Source organism: Balaenoptera musculus, chromosome 5 (assembly GCF_009873245.2).
Source record: "Balaenoptera musculus isolate JJ_BM4_2016_0621 chromosome 5, mBalMus1.pri.v3, whole genome shotgun sequence".
NCBI classification, from domain to species: Eukaryota; Metazoa; Chordata; class Mammalia; order Artiodactyla; family Balaenopteridae; genus Balaenoptera; species Balaenoptera musculus.
This window is the reverse complement of record NC_045789.1, coordinates 10,097,417-10,119,446: the sequence shown is the minus strand read 5'-3', so window position 1 is coordinate 10,119,446 and position 22,030 is coordinate 10,097,417. Positions and strand designations below refer to the sequence as shown.

The 22,030-nt window shown below is 42.2% G+C and overlaps 1 protein-coding gene across 2 annotated transcripts in view; it reads left to right on the top strand.

The window, feature by feature from the left end:
* Positions 1-9,066: 9,066 nt before the first annotated feature.
* GPRIN3 (GPRIN family member 3) overlaps positions 9,067-22,030 on the top strand; it is a 67,883-nt gene continuing 54,919 nt past the window's right edge. Inside the window, exon 1 of one of the 2 annotated variants that reach the window (XM_036853397.1) lies at positions 9,067-9,148. The gene's annotated coding sequence lies outside the window, so the exon portion shown is untranslated. Of the gene's footprint in view, positions 9,457-22,030 lie in introns of both variants that reach the window. The other variant, XM_036853395.1, reaches the window with a different exon arrangement.

The window sequence follows — 22,030 nt, the reverse complement described above, 5'->3', positions numbered from 1 at the left end:
AGTTTTTGTGGGAATAGATGTTTTAATTTCTCTTGGGTATATACTTAGGATGGAATTGCTGGGTCATAGGATAACTCTATGTTTAACTTTTGGGGGACCTGACGAATTCTCTTCCAAAGGAGCTGCACCACATTTAATTCCCATCAGCAATTATAAGCATTCCAATTTCTCCACATCCTCACCAGCACTTGTTATTTTCTATTGTTTGTTAGTAGACATCCTAATGAGTGTGAGGTAGTTAGTATCTCATTGAGGTTTTGATTTGCATTTCCCTAATGACTAACGATAGTGAACATCTTTTCATGTGCTTATTGACCATTTTATATCTCCTTTGGAGAAATATCTGTTCAGATCCTTTGCCCACTTTTTAATTGGAGCATGTATGAATATTTCATTCATTTTATTGACGAGTAATATTATATTGTATGGATATACCACATTTTATGTATCCATTTATCAGTTGATGGACATTGTGGAATAATGTTTGCATTTTTATGGAGAATGTTGGTGATGTCAGCAGGATAGAGAACCAGGGAAATGTGTACTATGGAAATGAATTTGGTTTATAGGCCTAACTCAGAAAAAAGTAATAGTGCCTGGAAAGAACACAGCAAATTTATAACATACAGCCAACATCTTTAAGGTGGGGGGAAGGTAGAGTAGTCTTAGAAGTCTCTGCTCCCCTAAGAAGGTGGAATAGTCTTAGGCAAGGCAGCCAGTTTCTAGAGAGTGGTTATACCTGAAGCCACGTGCTAGTTGCATTCTCTTTCCAGGAGGTCCATCCAATTTAGAGCTGAACTTTTCCCAGTTACTGGAGAAATTTGCACCAAGTACCATTAGCCCATTGCCCTTGGAGAAGAAGGACGGGCAAGGGAAAAGAAGGGTCAGGGTCTTAAACAAGCAGGCTGAAATGCCAGCAGATGAAGCATTACTGAGAAGTCAGGCAGAAGTGGGCCCATATGAACCAGGAGAACCTGGTGGAGAACAGAGATGAAGGTTGATCATCATTGTAGACATGGTGGCTCAGGGCCCACCTCAGTCATTTCACGTTCAGTGTGGAAATTTAGTGAGCTTATTTCCATATTCCACCAGCTGGAGGATGAGAGTCTACTGCCCGTATTTGTTAGACTTGGCTTTGGATCTGAAAACTTGAGTATATATGGCGAAAAGCCTGAGGTCTTAGCAACATTGTGCAAGAGAAAGGCAGGGACTTCCAAGCCTCTGCAATCAAAAGATATATTCAACACTAGCTCATCTATCTGCCTGTCAGTCTGTCTATCTATCAATCATCTATCAATTTGTCTCGGAAGAAAGTAGTATCTCCTCTTTTGAACCCTTTCTTCCAGCATTGGAACAGATTTCTGAACCTTTGGTCTAATACCAAAGCAAGTCATTGATTGTGTTCAGGTGCCATATTTTATGGGGAAAATGGACCTTTAAACACCAGAATACTCCCCAGTCTGCCAAGAGAACTCTGCTATGAGAGCCTTACTGAGGGAACAGCAGGTTTTTGTCTCTTATCTCATGCTAACCCCGGGTCAAATGCTAAATGGTGGAATGTCATGCCCTAATGCCTGTATCCTATGAATTTTATTGCTGTATTTCTCTCACCATCCCTCCCCAATACTATGTATTTATATTTACATAAGTTAAATGGTCATATGAACTTTCAACTCACGCTACAGTTTTCTTTACAGTAGTTGTATTCCAGTCCTTTTCCCGATGTTACACCTTGAACATGTTGAGTGAACTAATTCTGGAGATCCCTTGCTATTTTGGTCAATGGTATTTCTGATAGAGACTGGGGATACACCCTAATCTAACTGTCAATTATTTTATTCAATAGTTAACCAATATTGGTTTTTTGTATCGACTATGTGCTACCTACTACACGAGGTGCCACTCGTAAACCAAGAAAAAAGTCCTGTTCTCGAAGAAATTACAGCCTAGGAGTTGTGGTAAAGAGGCAGACAAATAAATAGGCAATGTAATACCAAGTGATGAACAGGTAGGTGCTTTAAGAACACAGAGGAGAAGTACTTAACCCAATCCCAGAGTCTCAGATAGCCTTTTTAGAGGAAATGGCTTTACCTAAGACTTGAAAGATATATAGACATTGGCCAAAAAAACGGGGGTTGGGGGGAGGGGCAGATCTGGGGCAGGAAATTATGCCAGAGGGAACGACCTACAAGAAAGCACTTCATACATTTAAGGGAATGTATCAAGTAGTCAATCAGATTCTCTTTCTTGGGAAGCTTGAACGCAAGTTGTGCAGAGAAAAAGAAGAATTCAGGGAATAGTGGTGTAAACAGAGGAACAGAAAGAAAGACAGTTACAAGGTCCTTTGCAGGCTTCAGAAAAAGAAGCAACAGCAAATGGCTGCTTCTTAAGGAATAGCATGACTAAGTCACCAGAGCTTCTTGTTGGACCATAAGCGCCATTGCCAATCACTGCGTCTGCTGCTCTATTCTGAGGGACATACGAAGTCTTTCTGTGCAGCTGTTATAAGAGCCTATAAGAACTCTTCCCTTGCAGGAGACAAACCCACCTTGAAAATGACTGAGCAGTGTAAAATTCAACGGTAGAACTTGAATTCAAGGATGGCTGAATGTAGAGGTTTAAATGATATCACCAGAAATAGAACTCTGTCTCTTTCTCTCCATCTCCCAGCCCTGCTTTCCTTTCTTCTGTCTTCATGTCTCCCTCATGCAAGCTTCTTCCAAGTGGTCCCCACTAGCAGCCTCAGTTTTACATTTTACTAGGCAGGAGACCCCATCTTTCCCAAGAGTTCCAGCCATAGTTTGGGTATTGCACATATCCGTGAACCGATCACTATGGCCAGGGACAGGTGGTCCTTCTATTTCTCTGTCCTAGGTCATATATGCACCCTGGGTCAAGGTCAGCTCCACCCAAGCACATGGACTGAGGTGTGGTTCCTCAGTGGATATTCCTCAGTGGAAGTTTAGAAGACAGAAACAGCAGCTCTCTTCCATAAATGGGTCCCTGTGTGTCCTTCCCTCCCTGCATCTTTCAAACAAGTTCACAGTAGCTGATGTCAACTCAGCATATTTGTGTGTGTGTGTGTGTGTGTGTGTGTGTGTGTGTGTGTTTGTTTTCTTCTCCTCATAGCCTAAAAGTTCCTGGGAAAAATAATCACTTGAAAAAATGGTCCTGTGTGAAATAGATTTTTTACGTGTGTGATATGTAATTTTTAAATGGAAGGTGATGGTTATCCTTAAGAGCATATGGCAAAAATGGCCAAGTACAAACCAAACACTGCCCCACTGCGGAGCCATGAAGATGGCGTCAGCACAACCACGGTTTTCAGAGCCTAAAGTAATTTAGGACTCTTCCTTTGTCTTAAAGTTAGCTGGATGTCTTTTGTTGTAAAAGGATAATTCCATCTCCTCTGACTTTAATTGAATAGAGTAATAAACTTTAAAACGCCTAGCACAACAACTGAAGCAGAGTCAGTCCTTTTAAAAATTGAGCCAGCCTGAAATTCTACGAATGTTGACAATCAATAGGCAATGTGCCAAGTTTGACAACAGAAAATAATATAATACAAAGACTTGTCCTCATGGGACTCAGAGTTTCTTAAAGGAGAAAAACAAATAAAAACACAAATTCTGGTACAGTGCTTTAACCAGAGCAAAGATTGATACCCGGTGCAGACGTATCACAGAGGAAGAAGTAATTAAATATGGGGCTGGGTGGTCTGGGCAAGGGTTCCCGGAGGAGGGGACAGCTAAACTAGATTTTGCCAGAGGAACAGGAATTTGACAAGTGGCTCTGAGGAAAGGGCGTTTCGGGAGGTGGGTGAGGGGCGGGTACAAATCAAAACAAAGTCATGGTGCTGTGGGAAAATATACTCGTGTGCTTTACAAACCACTGGGGCAGGAATGGAAAATGTGAGCTCGGGGAGCAGCAAGAGAGACGCTGGTGTGACAAGCAGTGATCTGAGTGTCTTTTATCCAATCAACTGAACAAGCCTATCTTAAGACTATTGCAGATGGTGAGAATCTAAACTTTTGACAGTAGGGCACTGATTAAATATACAGTAGAATACTAAATATGACTATAAATGATGCTGCAGAGGCTATTTACTATTAGAGGAGGGGAGGGAAGGAGGGGGAGGGGAGAAGGAAGGAAGGAAGGAAAGAAAGAAATAGAAAGAAAGAAAGAAAGAGGAAAGAAAGCAAAAGAAAGGAAGGAAGAAAGAAAGGAAGAAAGAAAGAGGAAAGGAAGAAAGAAAGAAAGGGGAAAGAAAGAAAGGAAGAAAGAAAGAGGAAAGAAAGATAAAGAAAGGAAGAAAGAAAGGAAGGAAGGAAGAAAGAAAGGAAAAGAATAACAAGAAAGGTGGGGGGAGGGAATAGGGGCAAGAGAGAGAGAGCGAAGGGAGGAAAATAGGTAAGAGCCTGACTTAAATGACTGGCCCTAGTTTTCCAGAAATCCAAAGGCAGTCAGGTAACATCAAAACGGACCTTACTGTGAGTCTTCAGTATTTCTATACTGATTCTCTGTGAAAGACACTACTAAGGGCTGATCCTAGAGCCTACGTTCCTTCTCTCTTAATAACAGAACCTTGGTTATGATTGGGGCACCAGGACAACCAGCCTAGAAAAATCAAAGCAAGCCTGTTCCTCCTGGCTAGGTGCTCACTTTCACCGCCTCCTTGGGTGATTTGGTGACTGAATTCTGGCCAATGACTTGGGAATAAGAGAATGGGTTCTGGAAAATATTTTTTTCTTCCATAAAAAGAAGAGGTTCCCTTTTCCACTGGAATTCTTTTCTTCCTATTATATAGGAGGGGAAAAAACCTTTTTCCTCTATCCTCCTAGGGTCTCTAATTGGGGCCCTGAAAATTAGACAGTCAAAATACAGATTAACAGGAGAAAAAGAAACAGAGTTTATTAATACGTATGTACATCAGGCGTAGATGCAGAAGAAACTGAGTGATGAGTAACTCAAAGGGGTGGTTAGAACTTGGGCTTATATAGCATCTTCACAAAAACAGTAAATTTGTATAGAGATAACAAGACAAAGGAAAAAGGGGTTTAGGCTTTTAGGGGCAGCAAACTGTGGGAAGGCAAATATATAGGGGGAAACCTAATTAAAGATGAGTTATTTTAATCAGATTTGTTTGCAGACTTATCTTGGGGCCAGCTTTCTGTTTTCTTCATGGCCTTAAAACTGCCCCGGGAGAGGGGATTTAGGGTAATCCTCACTTCTCAGAAGTTTCTGGTTTTAGTCAGATAAGGGAAACTCCAAGAAGGCTTCTACCTGCATCTGTTGATTCTCATTTTCCTCCAGCTCAAAACAATCCTTATGCCAAAGTGGCATATTTTGCGGTGGCATATTTGAATCCCCTACACTGTCTTGAATGTGGTTTGTAAGGATATGATTTTTAAAGCAATGGCAGCCATTTTGTAACCATGCAGCGATAAAATCGATTTAGAGTCCAGCACTGGGCAGAATGCATGGATATTAAACAAACAAAAAAATAGAAGTTATAGTCACTGAGCCCAAAAAGTGTAATACAAAGTGTCAAGACACACGTATGAATGAACCAGAGAACAATTACGAAACAACTTACAGTATTACTCAGTGCCAACTAATGCAGGAGTGACGGCAGCCCTTCAGAATCTACCATTGCTAACTCATCCCGCAATGCCTCTTGCCAATCCAGGTAAACTGATGAAGCTTTTAGGAAAGATGTGACATTTAGAGAAGATTCTCATCTTTTTAAAATACAGTGCTGCCCCTGTCTAAACAGCCCTAAGAGCTTTCACTCAGAAAGGAAATAGACTATCAAAAAAGCATTTGGCTGGACACGGGGCTTCAGTCTTGGTAAAGGAACTGAACAGCTGTGGAACCTAACAAAGTTTATTTAAACATCTGGGATTTGATTCCTGGTTTATACATTGGGGATAATGATTCATTCAACTTACTGAGCCCTTACTAAATGGTGTGTACTGTTTTAGGTGACAGGGATTTAGCAGAGAACAAAAGACACAAAGTCCCTGCCCTCATAGACAGTAGACATACAATAAACAAATAAATACAGAATGCAGTAGGAAGTCTGATGGAAAAACATAAAGCAGGGTAAGGAGAATAGGAAGAATGACAGGTAAGTGGGGAGGGAGCTGCTATTTTATATAGAGTGGTTGAGAACACCTCTTTGATAAGAAGCTTGCATTTCCTTCCCCATGTGATGTGAGGGGCGTATGTGTTCGTGTGTTTGTGAGCATATTGGCCTGCTTCTCTGGGGGCAGAGGGAAGGAACTCAAATAACTGAAAATATGTAAAAAGTACTTGGTAAATTACTTGGCACTATGTGAACATAAGGTATTATTATTGTTGTTATTATTTCAGGTTAAGTCTAAACTCTGTAACTTGACATTTAAGAGCCTTCACAACACAACTCTCTAACCTACCTTTCCAGTTTTATTTCCACTCCCCTATATAAAGCTAACTTCCAAATAAGATTTTCACTTTACCTGATTCACTTGGCAATTAACCAAGTACCATCTCACGTTGCTTCTCCTCTTTCCTCTGTTTAAATCCTTTATTATTTTCCTTTTCCATAAATTCTGTGTTCCTAATGAAAATGTTAACCTTGTGCATGTCAGAGTCTTTCTATAAATTCCTTGAGGCGTTCAATAATATGATTTGGCTTTGTTTCACATACTGGTTTAATGTTTATCATCACTCCGATAATTATTACTCTTCGGAATTTGGTGTTATACTCAATTTTGTATGAGTTTTGAATTGCCTTATTCATCATAGAACAATGTACCTTTGAGAAGCAGAATTTTTTTAAAAAATTCTGTATTGCTAAAGTGAGCCTATACCGGTGGTTAGGACGTCCCCTAAGGATTACCTCAGTGCCATTCAGACCAATAAGTATCTCCTAATTTTATGTGTCCACTTCATGACCACAATCCTAGGCATCCTCTTGGCTTTTTCACGGCCTCCGGGTATTTCTTGCCACTATACATTTGTCATTGTCTCTTGAATGACTTTCAAGTGAATATTTCCATTGAAAGAACTTCCCAGCAGTCTGAGAAATCAAGCAGAACAGAAGGATGAGTAAAATACAGTAGAAACTATAGGATAAGCACTAAGTGAAGTTTTGGTAGATATAATGACCCTCACAAAGTACCTACATCCTAATCCCTGGGACCTATGAATATGTTACCTTGCATCGCAAAAGAGCCTTTGCAGATGTGAATAAATTAAGGCTTTTGAGCTGGGGATGTTATTCTGGGTTATCTGGGTTGAACCAACATAATCACAAGAGTCTTTATAAGAGGGATGCAGGAGGGTCAGAGTCAGAGTAGAGGATAGAAACAGAAGTCTGAGTGATGTGCTCACAAGCCAAGGAATACAGGCTGCCTCTAGAGGCTGGGAAAGAAGAGGAAGGAACAGATTCTCCCCTCAGAGCCTTCAGAAGGAATGCATAGCCCTAATGACCCTTTGATTTTAGCCCTGGAAAACCTATTTTCAGGTTTTGGACCTCAAAAACTATAAAATAGTAAATTTGTGTTGTATGAAGCCACTAAATTTGTGGTAATTTGTTACAGCAGCAGTAGGAAACTAATACAATGGTATAATAAAAAAAAAAAGTCCTGAGCTAGGGATCTGTCACAATCTAGTCCCCACCACATGTTTATTAATTGTGTAATATCAGGAAAATCACTCTACCGCAGCTTCCTTTCCTGTAAAGTGAAATTATACCTGCCTTACAGCGTCGTTATGAAGACAGATAAAATTATTCATGTGAGCACTGTGCAACGTGTTTTGTGTTATACAAATGTTAGGTGTAAAACTTTGACTTCATGTTTTCTAAACAAGGGCGAGGACTGGAATGAAGACGTCCATCCTTGAATGTTACATCATAACCACCCTCAGTAACCGACGTGTTATTTTAGCAGTGGTAGAAATGGCCACCTGGCACCCTGGTCACAAACTTCCCTCCGTTAACCCAGTTGAACATGGCTAATGGACTGCAACATTCTTTGCCCAAAAGCCAAGACACGGCCTTAGAATCCTTCTTAACCCACCTTTAGGAAGTTGCTGTCAATCACCTAGAGTTGCCGTGAAGGAAGAAACTTATTAAAATCCCTGACCTAGTGGTTTAGAAAGTTTTGTCCCTTGGCCAGCATCACGGGCACCCCCTGTGCGCTTGTTAGTAATGCAGACCCTCAGGCCCACTCTGGGCATACGGAATCGGAATCTACATTTTAACAAGATCCCCAGGAGATTCCCATGGGAGAGAGGATATATTTTGCAGCGTTTTGAATCCCAGCTGTGCAGGTCACTACTGTGTGACCTCAAGCGAAGTGTCTGAATCATCAAAGCCTCCGTTTTCTCATCAGTAAGGTGGAGAATAACACCCACCTCACTGGGTCGTTATGAGAATTACAGAGGCTGCATATAAGGCATTTCGCACAGTGCCTGCGAGCAAATCCTGAGTGAAAAGGATTCCTTTTCATTGAATCATTTGCACCATCTACAGCCGCTAGCCCTATTACACATCCATTCAGTGTTGCTGGAGCCGCTTTGAGTGGACACTTTCCAAAGCCATCCACGCCCAGGAGAGCGCAGTGGGGCGGGGAGACAGGAACCCTAGCAACAATGCCGTCTCCAAACACGCAGGTACCGTACATGTTGCAACACCCAGGAAACGCCGGGTGGTCTCCCTGCTTTCAGAGCTCCCCGGCGCGTGGCTCTATGAGAAACCGTCTGCTGGCGTCTAGACACAGCATGGAGTCTGGGGACCTGCGGGAGGGAGCAAGAGCCAGAATCCCTGCTGAGTCGCTCTCGGCCCCAGGCCCTCTACCGTAATCCTTTTCTTAACTTTCCATCTGCTGCCGGTCCGCCTGCAGGGGCTCCGCAGCCCGCCAGCCCGTGCCCGGCTGCCCCCCGGCCCGCCGTAGCAGCCGCCGCACGCCCCTCCCCAGGGACGAGCGGGCTGGGCGGGGCCGCGGCGGGGGCGGAGCTCGGCGGCCTGCCGGTGCCGGAGCCGCTGCCCGAGCTGCCGCCGGTGGTGCCGCCGCCGCTCCCCCCCCCCCCCCTTTCCCCGGAGGCTCGGGCGGAGCAGCACCGCCGGCGAGGACAGAGGGCCGCAGCCCGGGCCTGACGGGTGAGCAGTCGGGCACGTGAACGCCCACCTCCAGCTTGGCTCAGTGCCCGGCGGCGGCGGCGGCCCCGCGGTGCCCCCCGGCGTCTCCGCCCGGCCCCTGCGCGCCGCCTCTGCGCTCTGCGTAGTGATTGCAGTTCCTGCTAGCGCCCCGCTCGCTCCCGGAACGCGTGTGAGGAGGACCGCCGCTGCCGAGCCCGCCCGAGCCATCGGCGTGGCGCCAGGAGCCGCTGCTCGGGATATGCGACGGGAGGCCGCCGGCACAGCGCAGGCAGCGGCCCCGCCGCGCCGGGAGAGCCGGGCGACAGCAGGTAGGCGACCGGCGGCCGCGGGAGGAGCCGGCCCCCCGAGCCACCTCTGCCCGGCGTCCAGCCCTAGGGGACCGGAGCTTTGCGGGGTGCTCAGTACTGGTGGGGAGTGGATTCGGTCCCACATTTTGCCAGGTGGTCCTTTTTGCCTGTTGCTCTCGTCCCCGTCCCAGCCTGAGCTCCAGGAGGGGCCGTCTTTCTCGCGGGTGATGAATTTCTCGGCAAGGTCATTGCTCCCTTAGGCTCTGGCTTTGAAGGTAAAAGAGAGAAGACGCCTGCTGTTCTTGTGCTTGGGAGAAGTATTTATAATCAATCAGGTCTGCACGCTGTGAATATCCAGATAGGAGTGTGTGTGTGTGTGTGTGTGTGCGCGTGTGCGCGCGTGTTTGGCAATACTACACAGGCATTTTTCTCATTTTCCTACGCTTATTTCCTTTAAGGGAAACATACTATCGTTATATATAATATACATGCGTTTGTGTGCATGTGTATCCACACATTTACACATATACAGTTTTTCTTGAGATAGGCGGAGAGAGAAGGGCGGGCAGAGGTTGATAAAGGGAAATCATTGCAGAGACCTGTTTAGTATCTAGAGGTGAACTTTGGAACCACACTGAATAAGGGTAGAGACTAGAGGCTATAAACAGTTCTTCGGAGATGGATTTTAGAAAAGAAATCACTGAAGAACACTGTCAGCCAATACACAGACAGATCCTTATGCCAACCAGGCAGATCTACAAGATACAGGCAAAATTTCAGACGCAACAATGGACAGTGAAGAGGGGGGCGGAGAGGAATTTAAACACTGGAAAGTGCATTTTGGGTGGTGGGAAGGCAGCAAAGCCCCAAAAGGGTGCAAGGGCTTTTCGGAGGGGCATTGGGAGAAATCTCGGCTTGGGGTGTAGGTAGTTCAAGGTTAAGAGGATGTGAAGGTCCAGAAAGCAGCACAGGTGGTGGGAAAAAGGCAATGGTTTGGAGGAGGAGGGGAGAAACGAAGCTCTGAAAGTCACCAAGAAGCAACCGCCTTTTATTAAGGTATCCTCTTCTTCCTGTTAAGGCAAATACCTTGGATATGCTCCATGTCAATATTTTTCCTGACACATTTGTTAAAGATCCATTGGACCATGTTTTCATTTTGTTTTTTGCAAAGAATCTGGGTCATGGTGGGACTGGGAGGAACTGAAGTGTTTACAGCACCAGCAAGATTTGGAGAGAGAGTTGATTAAGGCTTTAGCTTCATGAAATATTTACACATCTCCTGCGTGGGCTTTTGTTTGCTCTTGCTGGTACAGCTGCATATTTTACTTTGATAATGCTTTGAGTGTACGTCTCCCGAATCTGCTTATTTTCCAGTTATAAACTATTCTTTCTCTTCCATTGTGTTCACCATTGGCCTGCCCTGAGTAGCAACTGTGGGAACAAAGATACATGAGTCACAGCTTAAAGAAGAAAATCTTCTCTGTTGTTATCTGGGAATGGCAGGAATTTATATTAGAGAATATTCTTTTGAAATAGGATCACGAAGAACATTTTTCAAGCTTTTTGGTGCGTTTAGTGGAGGGGAGAGGTTGTTGTTTCATAAACAGAAAAAAAAAAGTAGTAATTGCCATGGCAAGCCTAGATGTTATATCATCGGAATTTATTTTGAAAACAGTGCAGAGGAACTCATGGAGATCCTTGTAAAGTGTGTTTTGGTGCGGTGAGGCTTCGCGCAATCTCTCATTAGACTTTTATGAAAATGATGAGGGCAAAATTGCCAGTGTATAGCTTCATATTGGAAACAGAGGACTGAGGCATGATGTGAATCAGAAGCGCGTCAGTTGGAGGGCAGGGTGGGTTCCAACAAGCAGTTTTAAAATCTGGGTGTTTTTTAAAAATTGCCTTAAAACAAATACACTTGCCCAATACACTTAATTATTTGTCCTTTCAACCTATCCTTGGTTGTGCCCTAAATGAACTTGAAAGAATGTATTAGACACAGCTATCCTTCACTGTATGAATTTCCAGTCACAAAATCCGCAGCTTTCAAGGAAGCACTAAAATATTGATCATAGAATCACAAAATCATGAAAGGTTGCCCTCGGAGGGTCAGGACACACAATTCCAGTCCCAGATCACACTCGAACTTTTTCAGTGGCATCTCTTTATGCATTCTCTTATTGATTCCTTTATGCCTTCTACATATTTTTATCCTGAACTCGACGTGGCCCTAGATTGTGGAATAGAAGAGTCTCAGCCTGCAAGACTTGGGAGGGAGGGAGGAACAGCTACTTGAGTGCTCGGACGGGGAGAGTACAGGGTGCTATGGCAGCCAGGGTGTGGAGGGGGAGAGGAACAGCCCCAGGGACCTGAAGGATGAGGGGCTAGCCTGGCGAAGACGAGAGAGAAGGGCACTCCTGGTATAGGGACCAAAATATACAGAGGCCCAGGAAGAACAAGTAGCTCTAGGTGGTTGAAAAACAGTGAGGATAGAAAGATAGAAAGATGGAAAGATGGGGATGGAGAAGGAAGTGGATGCATCCTCAAACTGAAATCCAGAAGAGCTGCTAACTCGTCTGGCCAGGAGACCATTTGATCCAGACACGTTAGGTAAATACATTCATGTTGAGGCTCTGTGTTGTTCATATTACCCAAGTTTATCTCTTTCAACTATCTAGAAACCATATTTACCTTAATTTACGATAGCCTGATTAAAAGGGAGATATGTCCTTGAGGAAGTCAGAATTCTCTGTGCCTCAATTTCTTCATCCAGGAAATGTCTACCACCTACTGTGCATATTGCGAAAATAAAAGAGAATGAGGGAATGGAGATTTGAGTTTTATAGAAATGCAGGGAATCTTTATGACAGCATTGCTCAGGGCAAAAGAATGGAAAATACTTGTATATTCCAAGCATTTAATTGTCCCAGATGACTCCAAAAGGCAAAAAAAAAAAAAAAAAAAAGGAACTCAGGAAAAGCCCAAAGGCCACAGATAATTATACAATTATTTAAAGTGAAGGAAATTACATACAGCAATCCCAGAGTAATCAATAAGTGCCCTACTAGAACTGGTCACGACCGGTTGTGAAGTCAGTTTACTGGGTCTGATAGCACGTTTATTTTTGAAAAACAAAATAGAGTAAAACAGAATGGACGGGTAAATAAGTATTGTTCTTGGAACTTTTAAATAGATATCTATATGTATATACACATCAGACTATGATAAAACGTATATCTTATTATGCATCGTTTCAGAAGGTCCAAAAGCTACTGTTTTAAGTGATACAAAGAAGAGATGCTTCCAGTTTGCAAGAACCCGAGAGTCAACTAGAGATCTACTACACAAGCATTTATGCCATATTCTGAATAACAAACTGGTCTTGAGAAAGGCAAGGCATCATAATTTACCAGTAAATTCATGGCAGTAAAGTCAGAAGAGAGAGAGATCCTTGGGGACTGAATTAGTCTAGAAAAAGTTCAGAATGGAGGTGGAACTTGAGGTAGTTTATGAAAGATGGATGGATCTGGGTGGGCAGTGAGCAAGGGAGGAGGAAGTAAAGAAGGAGGTGGGGTAATGTGAGGTTTATTTAAGAGTCACTTAGAAAAGAAAAAAATGAATATTGAGTTGGGAGGGAGAGAATTACAGCAGAATTTCTGGTTAGACTAAAATATGACTCAAAAATCACTTACTTCTATAATTTATTTATTTATTTTCTATCTAAGATTTCTTTTCCTAATCCTGGTACTTTAGGAAAATCTAGACAGAAGGGCCATCATGTCAGTCATTAATCTCTTATTTCCTGCCATCTTTTTCTTTCTTTTGCAATAATTTAATGGCTAAGGTTTGTTTCAGATGAATTTAATGGTTGAATTATTGAAGTTATGTGATACACCACATTGTAGCATGATTATTTCATTTCTCAGAACACAAGTATAGTCATTGGCACAGAGGGTCAAGGGTGATCAAGTGATTGTCATAAATAGAGCAGACCCTTCTATCGTTTTCAGCAAGTCTTCTTTCTTGAGTGCCTTGTAGGTGTAACGCCCCGCGCTAGGCACTGGCAGCTCTGTGAAGATGAATCAGACCACTTGGTACTCAGAATCCCAAAAGGAAAGGCAGAAACTGCCAGATTTTCTCTTTCAGTTGCTCTCTGACTTGTCCATCATTTTAGCTAAATATGTAAATATGTTTACAGGCATTTTGAGAAATTAACCTCAGAATGTTTTGCTATAGCTAAATAGTTATTTTGAGGAGGTAAAATCAGAGAAAACAGTCATTCCTTGTGTTTCTGAAAACTTTTGGTGGGCTACTCTCAGCTCTTGCTGTCTTTCCTAAGCAGTAACAAAACCTTATGATATTGATATCCTCTTGAATAAAGCTGTACCTTTAACCAGGAGAACCACTGCCAGTTAAAATAGAGACTCATGCGCTTCAATTGATTGATTTGAAAGGCAGTCAAATATGGAAATTCACTTTTTTATAAAGATGTCCTGGACTCCTCTTTCATCTTTCTCCACATCAGAATGTTTAGACTAGTGATAATCTAACTTTTTTGCATGAGTCAAGTCTGGAATAATAAAAACATTTAGAGGCTGCATTTGAATTGAAAAGGCATTTGTTGAATTTCATGGGGGAAGATGTATATACATATATGTACATACTCTTGCAATTCAGATTACTGTCTTGAATGCCGGTGAGAAAAATTTTCACAGCTTTTTATCTGGGCATGTTAGAGTTGGCAGTACAGTAGCAACTTTCTAATTTTTCATGTCTGTAATTAGACTGTCAGCTTTACTTTGAAGCTAGCAGCGTAACTGAGGGCCCGAATTATTATTTTCAGTCAGTAGTAACTGACCCTTAGCTGGAGGGTTAAATGCTATGACCTATGGAATCCGAATCCAAGTCTGTAGGTAGGGCTTAGAAATCTGTATTCTGTAATGGTCCCCAAAGGATGTCCGTAGCCAGACTTGGACACCCCTGTTTAGTCCTGCCTTTATATACAAGGAAGTAGACAGATTACAGGTGAGTCCCAGACAAGTTAATAAATTGTCCTAAATCACTCTTAGAACCGGGGCAAAACAATCTAGACCTCCGCCTTCTAATTCTCCACTGATTCTCCACTAAGGGGAGGAGGAACAGGACCTGAAGTGAGGGTCTGAGGGCTCCTCAGTGGTAGGGGGAGGGAAATCAAATTACTCCTGCAGCCCTTCCTCCCAAATTGCGAGTCAATGCAGTGATCTCTGTCTCAAGGGTCTGATGGGGCAGAAAAACTGTGGGGATCAGCTGTGTGATCTGAGGCCAGGTGCTTTCTTGGCCTTACACACCAGATTCAATTTTAAAATGTTAATTCTTGGGTCCTAAACCCAGTGGGTACCCAAGCCATCCCTAGGAAGACTGCTTTAGTCAGTAGTCACAGCCTGTGATACAGGCAGAAGCAAGCAATCCCTGAAAAAAACTCAAGGCCAGAGAGTAAAAATCCACAAAGTCACAAGCGCCTCTAGGGACCTCAGGACTGTTGCTAATTCAGTAACAGACAGCTGGGCAGAGAGCTCCAGAGCTCCTTAAAAAATCTAATTGGATCTACTAATTTTCTGGAGGCAAAGGAAGTTGCAGAGAATCCTTTTTTTTAAAGCCTGAATTGCAAATGGTCCAACAAAGTGAGAGATCTAGTTTAGGGGGAATACTCAAGATGTTTTATGTGGACAGATTCTTGACTGTTTTTTCAGGATATTGACTTCTAAATAGACTCAAATTAAACTAACCATATTGTGTCTATGGGAGACTTTCTTTATAACGTAAAACTTTGGGTAAATGAAATGCTTGAGGGAGTTAAATGTTTGTGTTCAGTATATTTTCTGAGGAATCAGAGAACTTTTTGTTTCAATTCTTGTTGACAATTTTTCTAAAATCTAATACCCTGTGCCTGTATGTCTGCCCTACTAAGGACAATATGGCAAATATCAGGATTCAGAATTTTGCATCGCGTCTGGGTGTCTGTTCTGAATTACACCTGTGTAGGACAGGGTTGCCGAATATAATATAGAATTTTTAAACTGCTTTTCTTTTTTTTTTTCACTCTGATGTGAATGTGCCTTCTCATGATACACTTTTAAAAAATTTTGTTATTGTCCAAAAATGCAAAAGATATTTGATTCATTGTGGGTTCCACTTTGTTGGACTTTGGTCTTTGCCTTTGCCATTACATCATTTTGGAATGCTTATTTCTTCATCTGAAATTAGTTTCTCAATCCCCTCAAAACATGGCTTAAAGCTCAATTATTTCAGCAAACTCTCCATGCTTCTTTAGACCTGTTTCTAACTACTATTTTATACATAGCATGAATTTTTTTTTTTAATATTTATTTATTTATTTGGTTGCACCAGGTCTAAGTTGAGGCAGGTTGTGGCTCACCCGCTCCTTAGTTGCAGCACGCAGACTCCTAGTTGAGGCAGGCGGGCTCCTCAGCCGAGGCTCCCAGGCTCCCCAGTTGCGGCATGTGAACTCCTAGCTGTGGCATGCGTGTGGGATTTAGTTCCCTGACCAGGGATCGAACCCAGGCTGCCTTCATTGGGAGCACAGAGTCTTATCCACTGCGCCACCAGGGAAGTCCCCATGGCATGAATGTTTAATTTATCCTTACTTGTGTTGTTCTCTAAGCATGCCTTTCCTTGAATCCTACAAATTATTTCTCCTTGAAATATGCAGGCAAAACTGAAGTGACTAGAATTTTAATGCTAATGAGAATTTTAACCAGAGCTAAGGTTAATAAATAGATGTACATTTCCCCCTGCATCCTTGAATATGTAAAAATTGCTTATGACAAATGGGTGTGGAGGATTGGTTTTGTTTTTCACGTTGAACAAGTTCTGAAAGCAGTCAGAGAGCAGAAATCTGTCAATGTCAAGGTCAGGGCTAAGCTCTGACTGAGTGAAAATGGCTATGCCTTCTCCTCTCACGTGGGGGATGATTTCTTGTCTACATATGTAGATTCTCAGAACGAAAGAATCCTTTGCCATGAGCATCTGAGGGATCTGCTGCACTTCACTTAAACTGCCCAGACAGGTGTGAGGATGTATGTTAGTTACAGATCAGAAATTGAAAACTAGCAGTCTGTGGGCCCAGCAGGACGATCATGTTCTACTTGGCCTGCAGGTATTTCTTTTTGATTAAGCCAATATTTAAAAATCAGAAGATCTATTATAAAAACGAAACACCAACCCACATTCTCTAAGCTGGAGTTGAATAACAGGATGTGCTACCTCTTTATTACACTTCAGACCCCACTACTCCCTATTGTCTCCCTGACATTGAGACTTCATATAAGTCCCTTGTACTCAACAGCTTCCCTTAATTGTGTGAGCTACCTAGAAGCTGTAGATACTGAGTTCACAAAGCCTGGACTGGATGTTTTCTAAGTGCCACTGAGCTCTCCAGTGCTGTGAGTGTGCTCATGAAATTGATGGGACTCTACACAGTAGAGAGGTCATTGTGCTGAATGTAGTTAACCCCCGTAAACTGTAGTGAGAGTCTAAACAGTTTTCATCATCAGAATATGTAGATTCTGTGAAAGGGTGATGAATACAAACTGAGTTGACCTGGTCTGTTAAGAAGAGAATAGTGGAAATTTTTGTTTGCTTGCTTTTTACTCTACCACGTGTTGCAAAAAGCAAAACAAACAAAAAGTTTGATCAATTATTTATTCTTTAACATGACCAATGATTACAGTTTTACATTGGATTGCTTATTTTTTTTTTTTGCTTTTTTTTAAATTGAGGTATAGTTGATTTACAATATAGTGTTACTTTCAGGTGTACAGTAAAGTGATTCAGTTATATATATATGTGTGTGTGTGTGTGTATATATGTGTATATATATGTATATATATATATTCCTTTTCAGATTCTTTTCGCTTATAGGTTATTGCAAAATATTCAGTATAGTTCCCTGTGCTCTACAGTAGGTCCTTGTTGTTTAGCTTTATATATTTTTAAATGCACCATATCTTTGTTTTACGTACAACTCTTTCCATAGACACGACACATGCATAGCCTCCTGAAAGCCCAAAGCATATCTCGAGCTTTCAGTAGATGGTACATTCTGTTTGGTAGGCAGGGCAGTTGAGAATAAACCGTCAGGGGTGGTATCGACTCGTATCCCAGTTTGTAGCTGTGGCCTGCACACCTGAGGAAGGGTCACCTAACGATGGTAGTTGGCTGTGCTTCCAACCTGTGACTGCAGCTGCCCAGATCCCTGTGCAGTCTGGCGACTTGATTGTGCGGAACTGCTCTGTTCATGTGGCTGAAAATGAGGTGACTCTGTCAGGGTTGATTTACTCGTGTTGTAAATAAAAACAAAGGCCCTTTGGAGACAACAAGATGGAAAACGCAGGCAGATCCCTAAAGTAGAGAAAGCTCTTCCCAGCTCTGACATCTCTCCTACTTTCTCAACTCCTGCTGCCACTCTCCTTCCTCGTGCACACTTCATGCCCGCCACCTCCACATCGTGCCTCCCACTTTACTTCTAAAAACGTCGTCGCACCTAATTATTAAGCCCAAAGTATCAGTGCTTCAGCAGCTTCACTCCAAGAAGACAGTGCTGAGAATAGTATCAATGGAAGCCAGCGGAGGACACGGTGCTACATCGACGCCGTGCTTTCTTGGGACAGAGTGTATTTCCTTCTAGAATAATGTCCAAATCTTTAAGTAGTAGGCATCACCTGAAGTGTACTGATAATATATACAAAACCAGAGGTGTTCAAATTCTTTAGGGATAAAGTTATTTTTTTCTTAGTGATTTTAAGTACCTTAAATTTAGTTACACTGAAACTTTTATGCTCTCTTATGAAACTATTCTCCTATTCCCCTGGTGGTTATTTTGATGTTTCAAATTGCAGTGATGGGTTTTTAAAGATCATCCCTCTGGGGTTTGTGGCTTTTGAGTGGTGAGTCCAAGTCTCAGGAAGGGATGATCAAAGTTAATAATCTGAACTGGACTGGATTGAGGGTACATCAGTACTTCTGCTTGGTAAGTCAAATAAAAGCATTCCTCATTTAATAAATTGGTGTTGAGTACTTTATATCTTAGACCGTGTGCTATGTGCTAGGGATTCAAAGTTGAATAAAACATAATCTGAACTTTCAAAATAATTCCCAGACTACTGGATTAGATAACCTTATTGATAAATGTGGCTCAGCAAGGTTACACTGGACTCTTTTCCTGGTCAGGATCTCTGGGATTTCCCCAGCAGCCTAACAACGAGACTCCTTTCTCAGTCCCAACCAAGCAACCCCTGTACCTCCCTCTTCCTTCCTCAGGCCCCAGCAATTCAGTTCAGTTTCCGTCCGTCTTCACAGCTTCACCACCTTCTCGCCACACCTGTGTTCCTTTTTTCCTAGCCAGGCCAACATGAAAACTAGAAGAAGTCTTTCCCACGCTGTACTTCCTTCATGCCATCAAAAATGAAAACATAGACACATGTCTTTTCAACTTCATCCTGCTAAAAACAACTAAGAAACAGAGGGTCCCAAGAGTGACTAAGATGGGGCAGATATAAGATTAAGAAATCTTCTAAGTTTCTGCTGGTGGCTAGTCTGAATACTATAGGACATTTCCTCCCCATGAGTATACCAGAAACTCTGTGTAACTTCATCCCCTCTCTTTCTTTTCTATTCAAGAAAACATCTACAAATGCAACTGAGATGAATGAGGTAACATTATTCTAGAAATGACTATTATCGAGATTGGCATAGCTGACATGAGAGAAAACTGCTCTAAATTATTCTTTTAATAAATCATTTGTTGTCATTGGTACTTTATCATTGCTCATAAACAGTTTGTGATACACTAGTGTGTTATTAGATGGTTTAAAGGTCATGGTTTTACACCATTACTTAGACTCTCAGGGATTACCTCCACCCTGGGGGGAATGATCTTGAGTCAGATCAACGGGTACTGAAAATACCTGTCTGTTTTCATAGCTGCTCAGTGAGATGCCCCATGCCCTCGTACTATCTTCTTTTTTCTAAGGTGGCACTCATCACTTTACCCTGGTTTTCCTCTCCAGGGTTAGGACCCTGAAAGTTCAAATGGTAATTCACGTCTCTGCAAAGCCCTGGTGAATGACTGCATCTCTGTGTGTTTACCTCTACTTAGAGGAGAACTTCCTAGCCTTGCTGCCCAGAAGGTAGTGGCAGAGGGAAAAGGGGGGAGGGTACCTGGATTACAGAACTAATGATGATGAGTGGGAAGGAACAAAAGACCAGCCAGACACATGAGGGAAGAGGAAGTAAAGCGGGGTAAATGGGAGCAAGAGACCAAAGGACCCACTCAGGCCACTTTGCCGTCTTGGTTCTGGGGCACGAGAGAACGGAATACATTTCTCTTTATCCATCTGCTTTCCACCGTGAGGAAACCGGACATGGGTAAGTTATAAATGTGTATAATTAATGACCTCTGACTCTTTCAAAACTTCATTCTTTAGGCTCCTCTGCCAGTAGCATCTGCTAAAGTCATTTCTCATTTAAACACATCTGTGAGGTTTGTACTATTATTTTCCCCATTTTAGAGAGGAGGAAACAGATTCAGTAAGTTGCCCAGAGTCCCTCAGATACTAATTGGTAGAGCTGTGTGAGAATCCAGAGTTGTCTACAACTTCAAAGGCACTGGGCTACATACACTGCAATATATGAACGTTATTAACATTAATACTATGAGTCAAAATACGAGGAATGGGCAGGATTTTACAGACTGTTCTTTCCTATCTCAGATTTCATTTCATGTTGTTTAAAGAGCAAATGTGAAAGCTTCTAGATCAGTGATAAGTCATTCTTTCAGCAAACAGGGGGAGCTCAAGGACAAAACATTTTAGGTTGAAACTTTAAAAATCTTTGTACAGGTGGTAAACTAGCAAAACAAAATGTTTTATCAGAATATCCAGGTGACACATATGTCCTACAAACAACATGTCTGTTTCTTGAAAGAAAAACCGATTTCACACAGTCACGTGCACACACATGTGCACATACACACATATAACAAGAAAGAAAACCAGGCATGAGTCTGTGTTTAGCTTTCCCAATGGACTTTGGACCTAGAAACTATTTATAGAACTAGTGTTTCCGTGATTGATGTTTTAATCACAGACATTCATTTACTTATGAAAGTGAGCGATTCCTTATTATAGCTTGCAGCTAAGTGTTCTGGTTGCAAATTGAAGGCTGAACAAAAGGTAATCTATGTACAGGAGGCCCATTTGAGACAAATTCCTTCTTAAAACTCTATTTCTGACAAACTAATGGTGCTTGTCAGGAGGATGGATATACATTATATTTGTCCATTTCAAACATGAAAATCCACTAATTGTTTTCAAGTTGTGACTTCTGCCTTAGTTTTTTTTAAGTAATAAGTGATTGATTTTTTTTCTAGTTAAAAAGAAAGAAAACAGAAGTCCCCTGCAGGCACTAGGCTTGTCACTGGACTCTTGTCATCAATATGGAATGTCTTTACCACTTGGTGTTGTTTCAAAATACAAACTCTGTTCCAGAGGGTAACACAGTAGAATGCACTGCTTTTCAAAGCGTGGGAGATTTCCATCAGTGACCTGTGAGATGATCTTAGGTAGTATACGGATTTACTTTGTATTGAATAGTTATGAATTTCTTTTAATATAAAAATACTTAGAATAAATTTTAAAGTATATATTTTCAAATATGCTATATGAAAAACATATCACTGGCACAACAAACCTGTGATCTTACAGGTATCATTTCTTAAGGCTAGGCTAATATTTTTAACTAGTGCAGCAGTTACAGTCAATTGAATGAAAAATATTAAGTCAAAAATCATTTAGATAAGAAGTACATAAGAGAAATCATGAGAGAGGTACACAGGTGTCACAATCTGTGAAAGTGGTACATGAAATCATGTCATTGCCCAAGGCACCTCAGGTTCTCTCTAGAAATGAGAAGGTTAGTCCAGGAATCCCTAAGATCAATTCTAGCTCTAATGTCCAATTATTTTTAAATTTTATTTATTTATTTTATTTATGGCTGTGTTGGGTCTACGTTTCTGTGCGAGGGCTTTCTCTAGTTGCGGCAAGCGGGGGCCACTCTTCATCGCGGTGCGCGGGCCTCTCACTATCGCGGCCTCTCTTGCTGCGGAGCACAGGCTCCAGACGCGCAGGCTCAGTAGTTGTGGCTCACGGGCCCAGCTGCTCCGTGGCATGTGGGATCTTCGCAGACCAGGGCTCGAACCCGCGTCCCCTGCATTAGCAGGCAGATTCTCAACCACTGCGCCACCAGGGAAGCCCTGTCCAATTATTTTTAACAGTCTTTATTCTTGGGCCTGTTTTCTAAATTTTAGTTCTCTTCAGCCTTTTCTGGACCTTAAAGATACCCTTCTTATCTTCCCCCTCCGTCAGCAGCAAGCATTCATGCATTCATTCATTTACGCCACATACTCCTGAAACAAACATTCTGTGGAGACCTTACATACTAGGTAATGTGGGCAAACAAGAAAGCTACAGAATTCTGTACCCCTGACATCAGTTTTAAATGAGTATACATGTCTGTTATTCCCATTGAAGTTAAAGCC